The 15482-nt window shown below is 42.3% G+C and overlaps 1 long non-coding RNA gene across 1 annotated transcript in view; it reads left to right on the forward strand.

Annotated features, from left to right (window-relative positions):
- The window catches only part of LOC131478193 (uncharacterized), a 135179-nt gene extending 120699 nt beyond the window's left edge, over positions 1-14480 (forward strand). Inside the window, exon 3 of the long non-coding RNA XR_009244344.1 lies at positions 14335-14480. This is a non-coding gene — a long non-coding RNA (uncharacterized LOC131478193). The remainder of the gene's footprint in view (positions 1-14334) is intronic.
- The last annotated feature ends 1002 nt before the right edge of the window (positions 14481-15482 follow it).

The following is a 15482-nucleotide window of genomic DNA, read 5'->3' on the forward strand; positions in this document are numbered from 1 at the left end:
TGACTTACATGGTTCTGGATTCATGTATTAGGTACTTCTAGTGATTAGGAAATTTGAGCATAATTCAAACATAAAGCATTGGCTATTAAGGCGAAAATCATAAATGAGTTTTCACTAGTAAGGAATAAATGAAAATCATGTTTGTTCAAGATTTCTTTATATATTGGAAAAGCAGAGTTACAGAGAGAGATGGCGATGAGAAAAAGAGAGAGATCTCCCATTCACTGGTTCATCCTCCCTCCCCTCCCACCCGAAATGGCCACAAAGGCTGCAGCTGGGCTGGGCTAAAGCTAAGAGCCTGAAACTGCATCCTAGTTTCCCCCACGGTGCAGGGGCACAAGATCTTGGACCATCCTGTGCTGCCTTTCCATGCACATTAGCAGGCAGCTGGTGGGAAGTGGGGCAGCCAGGACTTGGACTGCTGCCTGTACGGATGCCCGGGTCACAGGCTCAGCCTTTGAACAGGTATGCTTCCTGGGGGCCTCTACAGAATCCAGAGGCAAGTGAGGAGGATTCCAAGAGAGGCAATGGGACAGGCAGTGTCACTGACAGTAAACTGTGCATTGAACTCTGCTGTCCCCATCACTGGCACAGGAGGGCGATACTCTGGTCTTCATCCTCTGTTGCCCTTTATCTCTAGGTATCCTGACATGCCTGGAAATGCTCTCTCTTCCTATGCCACTTTTCTCTCCCAAACATCACCCCTTTCTCATCACATATCCTGCTGGCTCCTTTCCTTTCATCCGTCCTTGAACTTCAGCCACTCCACACTTTCATTCTCAGCCCGCTGCTGTGTCACCCTGTGTCTAGCCCGAGAGACCTCATTCACCTCCAGAGGGTCAGCTTTCACTTGTAAGCTATTAGATCTCCCATCTATTTGCTCCCCTAGCTTCTCTTTTCTAGCAAGGGCACACCTTGCCAACTTGATTTCCTACTTCACTTCCACATCTGCTGGCACTGAAATCTCAAGATACTTCAAGTTGAACATTGCCCAAACTAGCTTATTTTCCCAAAGTCTCCCTTTATAAGCAAGACGCCGCTGTTCCTTCATTCCTCAGCTACTCATTGTCCTTCACACCTGATCCGTCCTCAAGTAATGTGTCTTTGATCTTCACAATCCTCTCTTCTATCCCTGCATTTCCATGCCTCTTGCCACTGAGTTCAGGCTCTCCTCTTTTGTAGAGACTGTGGAAATAGCCTTCCAGTTGACCTCCTAGCCTTTAATCACAAACCACCTCCTTCCAGCCTATAACGTGCTGTCAAATTGACTTCTTTTGAGTATGATTGGGATAGTTTAATTTCCTTACTCAAAATTCTTAGGACTCCTTACAATCCATTGGTGAAAAATCAGCTCATGTACTCATTCACTAAACAAATATTTATTGAGCACATTCAATGTGTTTTGAACTTCATGATGTGGATCCAGCAGTGAAACAGACAGAAAAGATGCCAGTGGTAGGCATTCCAGGCAGCCGTGAATATGTTGTTTGGGATGCCGCAGGCCACACTAGAGTGCTTGACCTGAAATTCTAGGAGATAATAGGTTAAGACTCAAGTATTAATGTCCCTACCACCTGCATGGGAAATCAAGGTTGAGGTTTAACTTTCTGGCTTTGGACTGGTCCACACCTAGTCATTGGTAGACATTCTGGGATTGAGCCAGCAAATGGGAGATGTCTTCTCGTCTCAGATAGTGAATACGTTAAATTCTAAAGAAATAAAACACTTTTTTGGGTTTTGTCTTTGTATGAGGCAATGAGGTGCGGCACTGTGCTCAAGAGGTAGGTGCTGAGAGGAAGCAGAGAGGTTGCAACAGATTAATCAAGATGGAACTCTTGGAAGAAGAAACTAACTATAGACCTCATGAATGCAAAGAAGCCGATAAGAGGATGGGGAAGAGAATTCTTGATACAGAGCAACAGATACAAATGTCCTAAGCAGAGAAGTGAAATCATCTGTCTTCCTTGCTCTGCTCCTATATGGCCCCATGGTAGCTTTTAGTTTTTAGCCTCATACCTCTCTCCACACAACCCTGAGGCTCCAGCCCAATGATCTTGCATGCACAGCTCTGCTCTCCTGCCGACATTTTTCTTTTCTACTTTAATCCTTCCTGCTGATGGCTATTGGAATACAGCAACCACAGATCAGAGGCTGTCCCCCACACCTGTGAAAGTATCCCAAATCATCCAGCATCAAGTCCATCCTTTTCCTCCTTGCAAACCAACAGTACTCAGTAGAAACTCCGGTGTCTTGCTTGCCACCTCCAGGCAATGCCATCGAGGACTGCATTCCTGGAAAAAACATTGTCATTTGACAGAACTCTCCTGGGAGATGCAGGGAGACTATGTCATGATGACAGATGGATTCCCTGCAAAGAACTTCATGCCCACTGCTGAGATTTGTGCTTAGACGCAATCAGACTAAGGAACTCTGTCTAGTAAGCCTGTTTCCTACCTCAGAGCTACTCAAGCTTCATGCTTGAGCGGTAGAAGCATGCCCTTGGTCACAGATATTTTCCACTAGATAAACTAGAAAAGCAGTCACCTGAGCCAAGTTAGAGACCCAGGGGTCTTCCTGCCCAGGTACCCTGCTTTCCCATCCCTTTAGCCTTTGTGGACACTCAGTCACTTAGAAACATGGCTCAATAGAGTGAAACCCTACCCAACACAAAGCAGGTATATATCAATGAGCCACAAATTAAACCATGTCTGTAGTACAAATTATCCGCTTGGCATAGTGTGGAATCTGAAGCTTCGGGGGACCAAGTGGTTTAACCGTGGTTACAGAGCCATGCCTGTGGATTTGGGCCCTCTGACACCAAGACCTCTGTTCTTTCCTTCTTGCCTTACCTCTCCCAATGGGGCCCAAATGTAAGTGTTCCATATTTAGGCACTTGAAACGCATGAAGTGGGGCTGGCACTGTGGCTCACCTGGCTAATCCTCCACCTTCAACTGCTAGCATCTCAAATGGGCACCAGTTCATGTCCCGGCTGCTTCACTTCCAAATCAGCTCCCTCTTATGGCCTGGAAAAGCAGTTGAGGAGGACCCAAAGCCCTGGGACTCTGCTCCTAGCATAGGAGACCCAGAGGAGGTTCTTGGCTCCTGACTTCAGCTTTGGCCATTGAGGCCATTTGGGAAGTAAACTGGAAAATCTTTCTCTTCATCTCTTACTTTATTCTGCAAGTCTGCCTTTCCGATAAAAATAAATAAATCTTCAAAAAAAAAAGTTTGGAGTGAAAGTGGATTTCAAACCTGCCTCAATACTGGATAATAAGACTCACTCCCAGGAAACAAGAACTAATTAGCATCCAAATGTTTAGTGCATCAGGAGTCTGATTTTTAATAAGAGAATGAATGCCACACTCAAGTCTTAGGGTTGCTGATCTTAATTTCTTAGAACACCTTTAAGCCAAATGAACATTAAAAATAGAAAAGGTCATTAAATTAATAGACAGAAATGTTTCTTTCTTTTTCACTTTTCCCTTTTCTACATTTCAACCCCAGGCTCCAGAAGGATGGCAATCCTAATTAGGAAATAATTTCCTTTAAATTGATTGTAGATGACCATAGTCACAGCAAAGGTTGTAATTCCAAGCTCAATATTAGTACCTTGAGCCAAAATGTTGTGCTGGCAAATGTCCCTGTGGTGAATTGCATTTGTCCTGTTTTTAATAAATATTTCCCACCTGCTCATCATAGAATTAACCTCTCATGAATCCACTTATAAGTTCTGTTATTGGAATTCTTAGTCATGGAGGAAATTATATAGCTTCTTGGGCTACTCACTGACCCCCTGCAGAGGAGGTGCTCGCTGGCACGGTGATAAGGACCTGACTTGATCACCAGGTTCTTACCTACTCTGTGCGTTGACAACCGCTGGTGAACAGGATAAAGTCAGAGGTCATTTTAATCCTGTCCACTGAGATCTTCTGGATTTCTGCCACCACTGTTTCGCAATTTATTACTCCTAATGTGACTTGCAAAAGTACAAGTTGCAAAGAGCTTATTCATTGCTAGTATCAGTTCTTCATCCCATGATATCCTAACATAAAAAAAAGACTAACTGTTGAAAGTCATTTTCTGGGGCCTGGCACAACAGGCTAGTAGCTGAAGTCCTCACCTTACATGTGCCAGGATCCCATGTAGGTGCCAGTTTGTATCCTGGATGCTCCACTTCCCTTCCACCTTCCTGCTTCTGGCTTAGGAAAGCAGTTGAAGATGTGCCCACATTGGAGACCCGGAGGAAGCTCCTGGCTCCTGACTTCAGGTCAGCTCAGCTCCAGCTGCTGCAGTCACTTGGGGAGTGAACCAGTGGGTGGATAATCTTTCTCTGTTTCTCTTTCTTGCTGTAAATTTGACTTACCAATAAAATAAATAAATAAATAAATGTGTTTTTTTAAAGTCATTTTCTGAAATGTAAGCATCTTGAGAGATAATAATACATTTTGTTGGGCCTAGTGCCCAGTTGGCTAATTCTGTCCTTGCAAGTGTATGGATCCCATGTGGGTGCCAGTTCTTGTCCGGGCTGCTATGTTTCCTATCCTGTTCCCTGCTTATGGCCTGGGAAGGGAGTAGAGGATAGTCCAAAGCCTTGGGGCTCTGTACCATGGAACCCAGAAGAGGCATTTGGCTCCTGGCTTCAGATCAGCTCAGTTTGGCCATGAGGCCATTTGGGAAGTGAACCAGTGGATGGAAGATTTTTCTGTCTGTCTCTCCTCTCTGTGAATCTGCCTTTCCAATCAAAATAAACAAATCAATTTTTAACAAAGGAACCATACTGTTTATTTGCCAAGAAGAACAGAGACAAGCTTGGGATTGCTTGTATGTCCCTCAGAGGTGTTGTCTCCACCCCCCTACTTTCAGAATAGTTATTATCACTATTAAAAATAACCTTTAAGGAGTTGGGGGCTGACATGATGGAATTGCACATTAAACCTCCACCTGTAGCCCCAACATCCCAGATGGTACCTGAGTGCCAACCTCTTGCCTTCTAAACAAACTCTCTGCACCTGGAAAGCATTAGAGAGTGATCCAAGTGCTTGGACCCCTGCACCCATGTGGGAGACCCAGAAGAAACTCTAGGATCCTGGAAATTAGGACAAAGAATATCCAAGCCATAGTGGCCATTTGGGGAGTGAGCCAGTGAATGGAGGAGCTCTCTTCCTTTCTCCTCCTCCTTCTGTCTGTAGTTTTGCCTTTCAAATAAATTTTAAAAATAAATTCACCTAAAAAAAAAAAGAAGGGAGTTTTGGAAGCTGCCTCTTATTAAGGATGTACAATGGATTATTTCGGTGTATTTCTTCTGGTAAGTTTTGATTGTAACTTAACCTAATTTGTCTGTATAAAATGGCAGTAGGAGAAAAACTGTCCCTGATATTTCTTTAGGGCATTAATTTGAGGATATATTGTGTCATATTTTTAGCAACTACTTAATGTATACTTTGTGGCCATCATAAAAATTCAGAACTAGTCTAATGCAAGCCAATGAAATTCTATCAGGTAGAATTGGCATGGAAACTTGTGGAGTGGGTTCATGAGATAGTTTATGCCATTTTCTGCTCTTTTTATAAAAAAATAACATAAGTTATATATGTGTAGGGTATATGGTGTGACATTCCAACAGTTTCGAAATATTAATTATTGCTGATATGGCAATCCTACTGTGCTGCAGGATTTCTCCTCCTCAACTTCACCCCTACATCCAAGAATCATTTCTCTCCATTCCTCCCCACAACCCTTCCTAGCCTCTAATAAGTGCTGTTCTACTGGTCTACCTACCACCAACTTCAAATAGACCAACTGTTTAGCTTCCACACGTAAATGAGAACATGCAGTATTTATCTTTACCTGCCTTATTTCACTTAGCATCATGTCCTCTGGTTCCATCCATAGTGTTACAAATGTTAGAATTTTCCCCTTTTTGTGACTGAAGAATGTTCCACTACGTAGGCATCCTACCATTTCTTTATCCATTTATCTGCCACATGGCACCTAGGTTGAACCTGTATTGTGGTTGTTGAAAGTATTATTGCAATAACGATGCAAGATATGCCTCTTCAACACAAAGATTTCATTTCCTTTGGACATGTATACACAGCAGTGGCACTACTGTGTCATATTGTAGTTCTGTTGGTATAACAAACCTCCATGTTGTTTTCTGTAATAGTTGTGCTAATTTGCATTTCCACCAATTGTGTTTCACATGACTTTCTTACCTAGAAATTAGGACAAAGAATGTCACTTCTTGATGAAAACTGAGAAGAGGGAGACCCAAGCAAAATCACAGGCTTAGGGCTAGTATTGTGGTATAGTAGGTTAAAAAAGCATAGGCCACTTTTCTCCACTGTAGTTTAGACCTTGGGGATGGTAAACTGGATGAAGCATCATGTTTAGAATGTAATTCTAGCGTAAACACACTGTGTAGACTTCTCCATCCATTCCTAAGGACAATATATGGACAAAGGTCTTTGTACAATACCTCAGCTATGGGAACCAGCGTATTCTAAGTCATGCTCCCAGGCCTTTGTGAGCATGCATTCTGCAGGCCACCTTGGCTCTCAGCAGCATCTCTTTTCTTTTGTACGTCCACACCTCTGTGATCTGAGCCTTGCATTTCATTCCAAGGAGGGCAGCTGAATGGGGATAGTGTTCTGACCATGGAGTGCATCTGTCAGAGCTGGATCTCCTTGGTGGCTTTGACAGAGCAGTGGACAGTGTGCCCAGAGGCACATGGAGGATGGGTCAGATTGTTGCAACCTGCAGAGGGCACCTGGTACCATAGCAGAGAAAGGAGGGCAGAACAAATTGATCATCTACCCCAGTGAAGCATGACAGCAAATGGAGACTCAGAGGTGGACTGGGTCAACCAATGGACCTTGGGAAAATATCCCCATCCTTGAATCTGCAAGATAGACAGCATTTCAGAACTACTGAAACCACTTGAGCAGAACCCTTGAGGCATGCTCCGCACTGGGGACTTTGGGATGACATCGGGTGGCCATTCCCCATCCCTGTGTGCTGAAGCCATTGGCAGGCTGGTTGTGGCTTCTCCCCTTGTCTCTCCCTTTCACCTAGACACAGGAAGAAAGAAAAGAAAATGTGGACACAAACATCTCACCTGTTTTCCCCGATCCTGGGCCCTTCCCACCCTAACCGACTATGTAAACATCATCAAAAATAAAATATCAAAAAAAGCAAAAAAAAGCTTTAAAAAATCAGAGGGAAGCCTGGGATACCCAGACAGGAGGAGTGGGCCAGCAGGTGGTGAGATCTGAGGCTGAAATTCTTTTCTCAAAAATCCGATTTTACACAGGGTGAAGTTTACAGCTTTGCAGACTCTGCCTCTGCCACTGCCAGGCTGCGTCAGCGAAGGGCATAGATCTCTGTGCCCGTCCAATTAGTTGCGAACATGTTGGCGTGTTTCTGCCGCTGGCCTGTAGATGTTCCTATCCATTTTCATTTGTCGCTGTCCCATTTTCTAGCCTGGGTGTTTTATTCTCTCCATTAGATTTCACACTCCTAAAAGAAAGGGGCCCTACTGTCTATTTCATTTTAATTCCCTAAATTCTCTACCAACAGCTCTTTAATGGGTGCTCCTGGTTGCCTGCTATGCCTTCACAAATAGCTTCGATCGTGTGGGCGCCCTGGGCTTTTCACAGGAAGCCTGTCACGTGCAGTTGCCCCTCTGACCTTGAGCAAAGCTCTAAATCCTAGTGAGCTGCATGTTTTCCCTTTCATCATAAAAACGCGGCGGCTGCGGAACCACGACCCGACACACACCCAGGAATCAGACCACAGGTGTGACCACAGGTGTGACCACAGGTGTGACCTTGCTGCTGTGGCTGAGGACCACTGAGAAGTCAGCAGTCCACCTGACAGCTTTATGCTGGTTTTCTCCTTCTTTCTTGTATTGTAGGAAACAAAGCTAAGGCCATCCAAGCACAGTGACATAAAAACAAGAGCAGCCTTGAGATTGAGTGTAATGAGTATGGAGAGAGTCACGTGCTGTCAAGGATGATGTGCCCACTGTCCCCATCTTTCCAAACACAGCAATGCCTTTAACTGCTTCCTTCCTCCTGCCTCCTTCCAAGTTTTGTGGGGACATTTGGACATCGGGGCATTTGGGTTTATGTGCTTTGCTTCATGCTATTTGTTTCAGAGTTTGTGGTTGACCCTTGCAACGCTGCACTACTTTCCTAGGCTTGGACTGACCAGGAGGATATGAATGAGCCCGTGGTGCAAGCTTTCAAAAGCTGCTACACAGACAGAGAGAGATGATTTTGGGCAATTCTAGATGAGAGCAAAAGCAAGCCTAGGATCCTGAAGGAATTAGCCTTCATGGCTTGCACAGAAACTGTGTGTCATTCAATCGGGCTCAAAAGCCACAAATGGGTTACAGTCACTGCCCAATGATGATGGATGTGTGGGGCAAGACACAAGTAGTGCCACATTTGACTGATGATGGCCGACCTAGGGTATAATGGCTTTGCTTTGACTGATTATACTTCATGACCCAAACGGTAAATGGTGGGCCTTCCTGGTGATCAGACCAGTGCTAACAAAGTTAAAGATGTGGCCCTCAACTCGATTTTTCCTTTGGATCAATTTCCTGGTCTTTAATGACTGTGAGTCAATGGGGGAAAAGTGAAGACCCAATGTTTTAATCTAATTTCTTTAGAAGAATACTTCCTGCTATCAATAGCTCACTCCCAAATTCTCTTCCATTTCATCATCAGTAACTTGCTTGAGAATAACCCTGAGAGTAAAATTAGCACACAGTCATTCCCAGATATCCTAAGAGATTGCTCCAGACACCTAATTTATGGGTGTTCAAATCCCTTATAACGTAGTGTGCTATTGACATATAACATTCTCACAGCTTCTCCTATACTTCAAGCCACTTTAGAATACTGACAATATCTAGTACAACGACAGTGCTACCTAAATAGTTGTCAGTCTGTATTGTTTCATGAATCATGATAAGGAAAAAAGAGATGTGTATGTTCAAACAGGTGGAGCTGGTTTTTCCAACGTGGTGAGTGGTTGGTTATACCTGCATCTATAGAGGGAAGATTTTGTATTTCTTAGAATTAGTTCCCTCTGTAAGGAGGAAATTCATATACTTTCTGTAAGTTATCCAAGGTCAGAGGGAAGTAACTCCTTCATTCACCAATCTTGCATCTATTCTCAACCCTATTGTATTTTTCCATCAGAGTGTATTGATACTCTTCACTTACCTTGAATGATTTTTTTTAATGTAGATTTATTGAAAGGCAAAGTTAGAGAGTGTTTTATTAGCTATTTCGCTCCCCCAAATGGCTGCAATGGCCAGGTTGAGGTCAAGAGCAAGAATCTTCTTCCAAGTCTCCCAAGTCAGTGTTAAGTGGCAGGGACCCAAATCCTTGGGTGGTGAGCTTTCACTGCTTTCCCTGTCCAACCCCCTTAAATGATTTTTTTTTTGCTTCTTTTTGTGCCTATATATGCCTTTATGTGGAAGCTTATGCTTCAAGTTTATTTTTTATATCCCAAATATTTGTAATTATGCCGAAAATCTTTACAATGTGATAAGCAGAGAAATATATTGTATTTTTTCCCTATCCCTACAGATACTTAGCTGTGTCTCACAAAGAAAATTAACTCATCTCTAAGACTTGAAGCTTCCCGACTAGTTCAAAGTCATGTACTTGTATTCACGGATGTGCACACGTATATATCCATCCAGGGCATAGAAAATAGAGTTCTCTGTGCATAGCTGCAGCTTGGATTAGGAACTAGTGAGGTGCAGCTGGGAGTTCTTTTCAACGCTTAATGGGCTCTTCTCCAAGATTCTACTATTTCTTTACCTGTTTAAAAACACTTATTCCACTCACAGGAAATGTGTAAATTCAAGCTGGGAGTTGTGGGAAAGGAGCGCACAGCCTGCCTGCTGTGGTCCGGAGGGCACAAGTCGATCTCCCCCTCAGGACAACTTAGAGCAGAAATGAGTTGGTTGGGCAATTCTTTCGTATGTCTCTTGTCTACTCTGACAATGGCTAAAAGCAATGCTCAAAATTGGTGGCAAATAAAGGCGAGGTTTGACTAATACGTATTAAAAAAAAAAAACTTTCCTGTTGGAAAGAAGGGGTTTGCTTAAGAAAGAACATTTGAGGTAGTTTGAAAAGTCCCCTTGTAAGGGAACAGAAACCTCAAAGACACTGAGAATTAACTAAGCTGCCATGCTTAAATGGCAGCACACAACTTAAGGCTTTAGGTCTCACTTTCTAAGAAGAAAGGCAAGACATTCTTGGTAGAGTGGAGAATTCATCTACAAAATGTTCTTCACCTCCCAAGGACACTTGGCTTAGTTGTAAAAATCTGTCAGAAAGAATTTATAAGTGGAAAATTTTTCTCTGGATACCACAGCTTGTATCTGCTCAAGTCTGTCTTTGTTTGGGGCTGTACTTGGAGATGTTGTTCAAGGATTCATTAACCAGTTTTAGAGAACAGAAGCCAAACTGGGCAATGTGCATGTCTGTATATACATAAAAGTCAAGTATCAGTGTCATTACTGATTTTGAAAGGCTGAGAATCTGTTTCCATGCATGGTCATGCCTCGCAATGTAGTCTATGGATATAACCTTTTGCTAGAGAAATGCAAGTCCTCTGACAATAACTCTAAACATTAATTTTAAGTGCTCTCCATGAATTTATTTAACTTTTGAAAGATGCCATGCTTCAGATGAATGATCCATTTATTTAGACAGAAAGGATGCAAAAGTGGTGAGTGTGGTACTTCAGCTCTCGGCACCTGACTCCCTGTCCGGGTTATCCCAGAGGGGAGAAGCACATAAGCAGGTGCCACTGTCAAGGACACAAAACCACACACATTTCAGCACTTTTCAAAACACGTAAGAATCAGTGGTTTTTAGGGATTGAAAGGGATAGGGCGGGGTGGGGGAGGGCAGGGTGAACAGTCAGAACACAGCAGATTCGTAGGGAATGGAACTATATTGTATGATGCTACAAGCGGGCACAATAACAAGTTTGTCCCAAGCCAGGGATCACCAAGAATGAGTCCTAATGTAAACTATGGACTTTGGGAGAGAATGGCACACCTGTGTATGCTCATCATTGGAACAAATGCACCTCTGGCATGTGGGGAACAGGATTTTGATCCTGGAGGAAGTTGTGCACATGAGGGGCTAGAAGTATACAGATCTGTACCTTCTATTCAATTTTCCTTTGAACTTAAAGCTATTCTAAAGAACAAAGCCTACCAAATAAAAGGGAAATGTAGTTAATCTTTTGATACATTTATCATATATGGTTTGATGGTTTGTTCTGTTTTGAGAAATTCATTATTTGTACTTTCATCCTCCCTGTCATTCCTCTAAAAATGAATGAGAGAGGCAGTCAATTGGCCAAGTGATGAAAATGCCTGTTGGGATGGCTGCATCCCATATTGAAGTTCCTGGGATTGAGTTTTGGCTCTACTCCTAATTCCAGGAACCCAAAATGAAAAGCCTGGGAAACTGCAGGTAATGGCTAGTAATAGTACTCAGGTCTCTGGCACCCATGTGGGAGACCCAGATTGAGTTTCTGATGCCCGGATTTGGCCTAGTCATATCACAGCTATTATGAGCATTTGCAGAGTGAACCACTGGATGGGATGTCTCTTTGTTGCTTTCTCAAAAACATAAAAACAATCATTTAAAGGAAAACTTGTGCTGAGAGCAAAGTTTTCTTATCCTGATTCCAGAGTAATTCTTGATAATAAATTTTTCAGTATTTTATTCAACAAATATTTGTTGAACGCAAATTACTGGACTGGTATGACAAATGCTGAGGATACAGCAGTGATTATTACTGTGTCCTTTTGTTTAGCAAACTTACTCTTGGGAAGAAAGTCAAGTTCACTGATGAGTGCAGTGCAACGTGGAGGGCACTTTAGAGTCCATGTATGGGAAACCCATCCCAGTCTCATATAGGTTAAAGTCATGGAATACCCTGGAAGACACAGGTGTAGATTAAGACCATGAGAATCAGAAATTAACAGAAAGTAGGGCCCTGGGTCAGTGGCAAGAGCTTTCCAGGAGGGCAATGTGTTTAGTCTTTCTGTTCTTGACAGCAGGTGAGGACTGAATTTTCCACTCACTGGAACAGCTAAGTTTGAATAACTGTTCTTGCTTATATTCTCCAGTGTAGGTAAGGTCAATAGCTAACCTTTAGAGAGAGGCAGGTGAATGAACCCAACGCCCTGGTACTGCCTCAGCAGACATGAAGGCAGGCACAGCAGGGGGCCACTGCCTCCGGACGGGATTTCATGCAGGAACATTACTGTTTCTGACAACCGCAAATAATAGCCTGGGGTATTATTTTTTAATTTTTTCTTAAATAAATTATACACATTCAGGTGGTCGAAACATTTAACAACAGCCAAAGGGCAACACATATTTCACCTTACTCAAATTCCGTGACAATATGAGTACACTTTAAAACTTTTGTTGAAATTGGATTATAAGATAAATTTATTTTGGCGTACACACACACGCACAGACACACAAAAGCTGAAATCCATACATGTGGGGAGTCTTCACAAAGCTCATGCAGAATGTATGTTGTGAAAAATTATGCCTAGACGTAAATTTTCTGATTACCTTGTAATTCCACTTTCCACAACATATTTGAAGACCGTTCATAAATCTTGATGATTATCCCAAGTCAGCAAATTGTTTTTTAATGCTTAGCAGTGTTTTATTTGATGGATGCAGCGTATAACAGTGCTATCAAATAGCTATCTTTTGATCTTCCCAACAACCCTGCCGCAGTAACCTTGCACGTTCCTGTAGGTGAAGCGCCTAGGAAGGTGGTTTGCGGAAACAAATGCTACGTGCATTCTAACTGAGTCACATATTGACAAATTGTCTTCCCCAGAGACTGAGCTAATGCATACTTGCCTCAGATATGAACAAGAGGGCATGGTTCTCCACAGTCAATAGAACTTTTAGATATTTACCAATGTGGTAGATACAAATGATAAATAAGATTAATTGCAATTTACTTTTCTTCTATAATCAATGAAATTGAGCATGACGTTTCAAAAGAACTCTTTAGCTGCCCTTTATTTGTGACTGGCCGGCAAAGAAATTCAGACTCAATTTTTATTGTGTTTTGACTGGTTTTAAAAATTAGTTTGAAAGATCTCTTTATGAACAGAGATATGTGATATATATATATAACTTTATTATAACTAACTTCCTAGTGAGGAAATAAAGTCTTAAGCACTATTTTAAGCAGCATAGGAATTCACAACTGTTTCTGAAAAATGCAGAGTTCGGATTTCAAATTTCCTTCACAGAGAAGGAAGAAAAACTTTCTGGGGCCTGAGAACTGGTGAACTAACTGAAAGATCAGGTGAAATCAAAGCAACAAAATAAAAATTGCTCATAACTTCTTGGCATTCTCTCTGCTTTTAATAAAATAGCAATACAAATAGATTTCATTTAAAGAGTTGTGATTTTGAAATGGCATTGAGAAACGGGATCTTTCTCAGGCTGGGGACAAGGATTCCTTTCCTTCAGTACCAGATTGGCTCTCAGTAATTTGACTGAACAGCCAGAGTTCAGGGTTTCCCTGAGCTGAGGTTTGTGTCATTTCCAGACCTCTCCACTCGGTGCGGCTAGTTGAGGACAAAGATCACACATTCACAGTCACGCGTGCTCATCGGTGTGCATGTAGCTGGGCATACAGCAAGCACTGGATAAGAGTTTGTTAAGGAAAGAAGAATTAAGCTAAAGATTTTCTAATTACCCACTAATACTGTGAGCATTCCAAAACTGTCTTGTCATATTATACCACACTTAATCACAAAGCCTGTCGTGAAAATGAACTATTCTTTAAAAAAAAATCCCCAAACAAAATACCCCATGAAATTAGCATTAAAATCAACACCATGCAATGACAAGCTCAGCAACTGTACCACATATTCCATTCCACAACAACGCTTGAAATCCATGCATAATTTTTCATAAACTAATTTCCCATTTACTTTTTGTAGACCCCTCCTGTGCTATCATTTAGAAATGTTTGCATCAAGATAAACTTTCAATCCTACTTTTTTCCATGAACTTTTTGAGGCATTTTTGTATGGATGTAATCATTTCATCTCTGTAGAAATAAAATCAGTGTGGGAGGAAGGGTTTTAGAAAATAAAAGAATTGAGATAAAAAGAGAAATAGAAGGCAAAAGGAAAGAGATGAAGTGAAAGGATCAAAACAAGAAGTACTAGTGTTGCACCACAGGCTTTCACCATAGTGACAAAGTTGAAAGGAATATTAATGGAGTTTTTCCTACAGGAATCCAGCCTTCAGACACCGAGCAGGGAACGTGTGAGAAGAGCATGAGTGTGTTGTAAAAGAGCCTTGACCATCGCGGCCAGTGCCCGGGCTGACCACACAGCATCCCATTACCAACAGCAGCCAGTGCCACCCGCAAGCTCACTTTTTTTGTGGAGCCACGCACCACCCTGTCTCTACTAATTCAGGAGAAGTTCCGGAGGATTCCATGGGACTGCGTGGATCCAAAGGATCGCAGCACAGATCCTGTCCTCAAGGAATCTCATGTCCTCTACCTTCAAGTGTGATTTTAAAGAGAAATGAACATTTGCTCTAAAAGATACACTCAGGATAGAATGTTAGAGGAGGGACAGCTTCTCACATTGACTCTTCATCCAGTACCTCTTCTGATATTTCCTTTCCAAAATGATACTATTCCTAAGTGTCCTGATTTCTTCTTTTGAAGGATGAACTGCAGGGTTTGACCAAGGCGCCTTTCAGTTTCCTGAATTCCATTTCATTATTACAAGTAGTCCTTCCTATATGGCCAGCAGGATGGTGGCAGCCCAGGATTATGCCATCAGACAAATTTTGACCATCCCTCAGCAGGGCAAATGCCAAGAGTGTGTCTCATAACCCATGTACACACCTGGAGCAAGGTATGATGGGGCCACCTGAGCATTTGTAGAAATGAAGAACACCCACAAAGACATCTTTAAAGGCTCTTTCGTTATTGGAAACAATTAACCAAGGTGGAATAAAGGGGAACCAGTGCCAGACTTTGCACCAAGGGAAATCTCACACCAGGTTGAGTTTTCAGGTAATGCAGACAGGAGAACAGACCTAACTTTAATGTGCTGTTTAGCTGGGATACTCTGTCACTGCAAAACTAGCTTTCAGGAAATAAAATGTGTAGGTTCCTATTTGAAGGACTGGAGAAAAAGAAAACAAGAGGACACCTTTGCTCAACCTAGGCTGAAATGGCATCTGATTCACTTGTAGCACATACTCAAAAAGTTCATGCAAAACATACAACGGACAAAACTAGATGTGAATTTCAAAATAAACTTACCTTTTAAAATCATTTTCCTAAGAACTTGGCAAACCTTAAAAAATTAATATCAGGCCTGGCGCAGTAGTCTAGCAGCTAAAGTCCTCGCCTTGCACGT

The sequence above is a fragment of the Ochotona princeps genome, chromosome 28 (assembly GCF_030435755.1).
Source record: "Ochotona princeps isolate mOchPri1 chromosome 28, mOchPri1.hap1, whole genome shotgun sequence".
In the NCBI taxonomy this organism is placed as follows: domain Eukaryota; kingdom Metazoa; phylum Chordata; class Mammalia; order Lagomorpha; family Ochotonidae; genus Ochotona; species Ochotona princeps.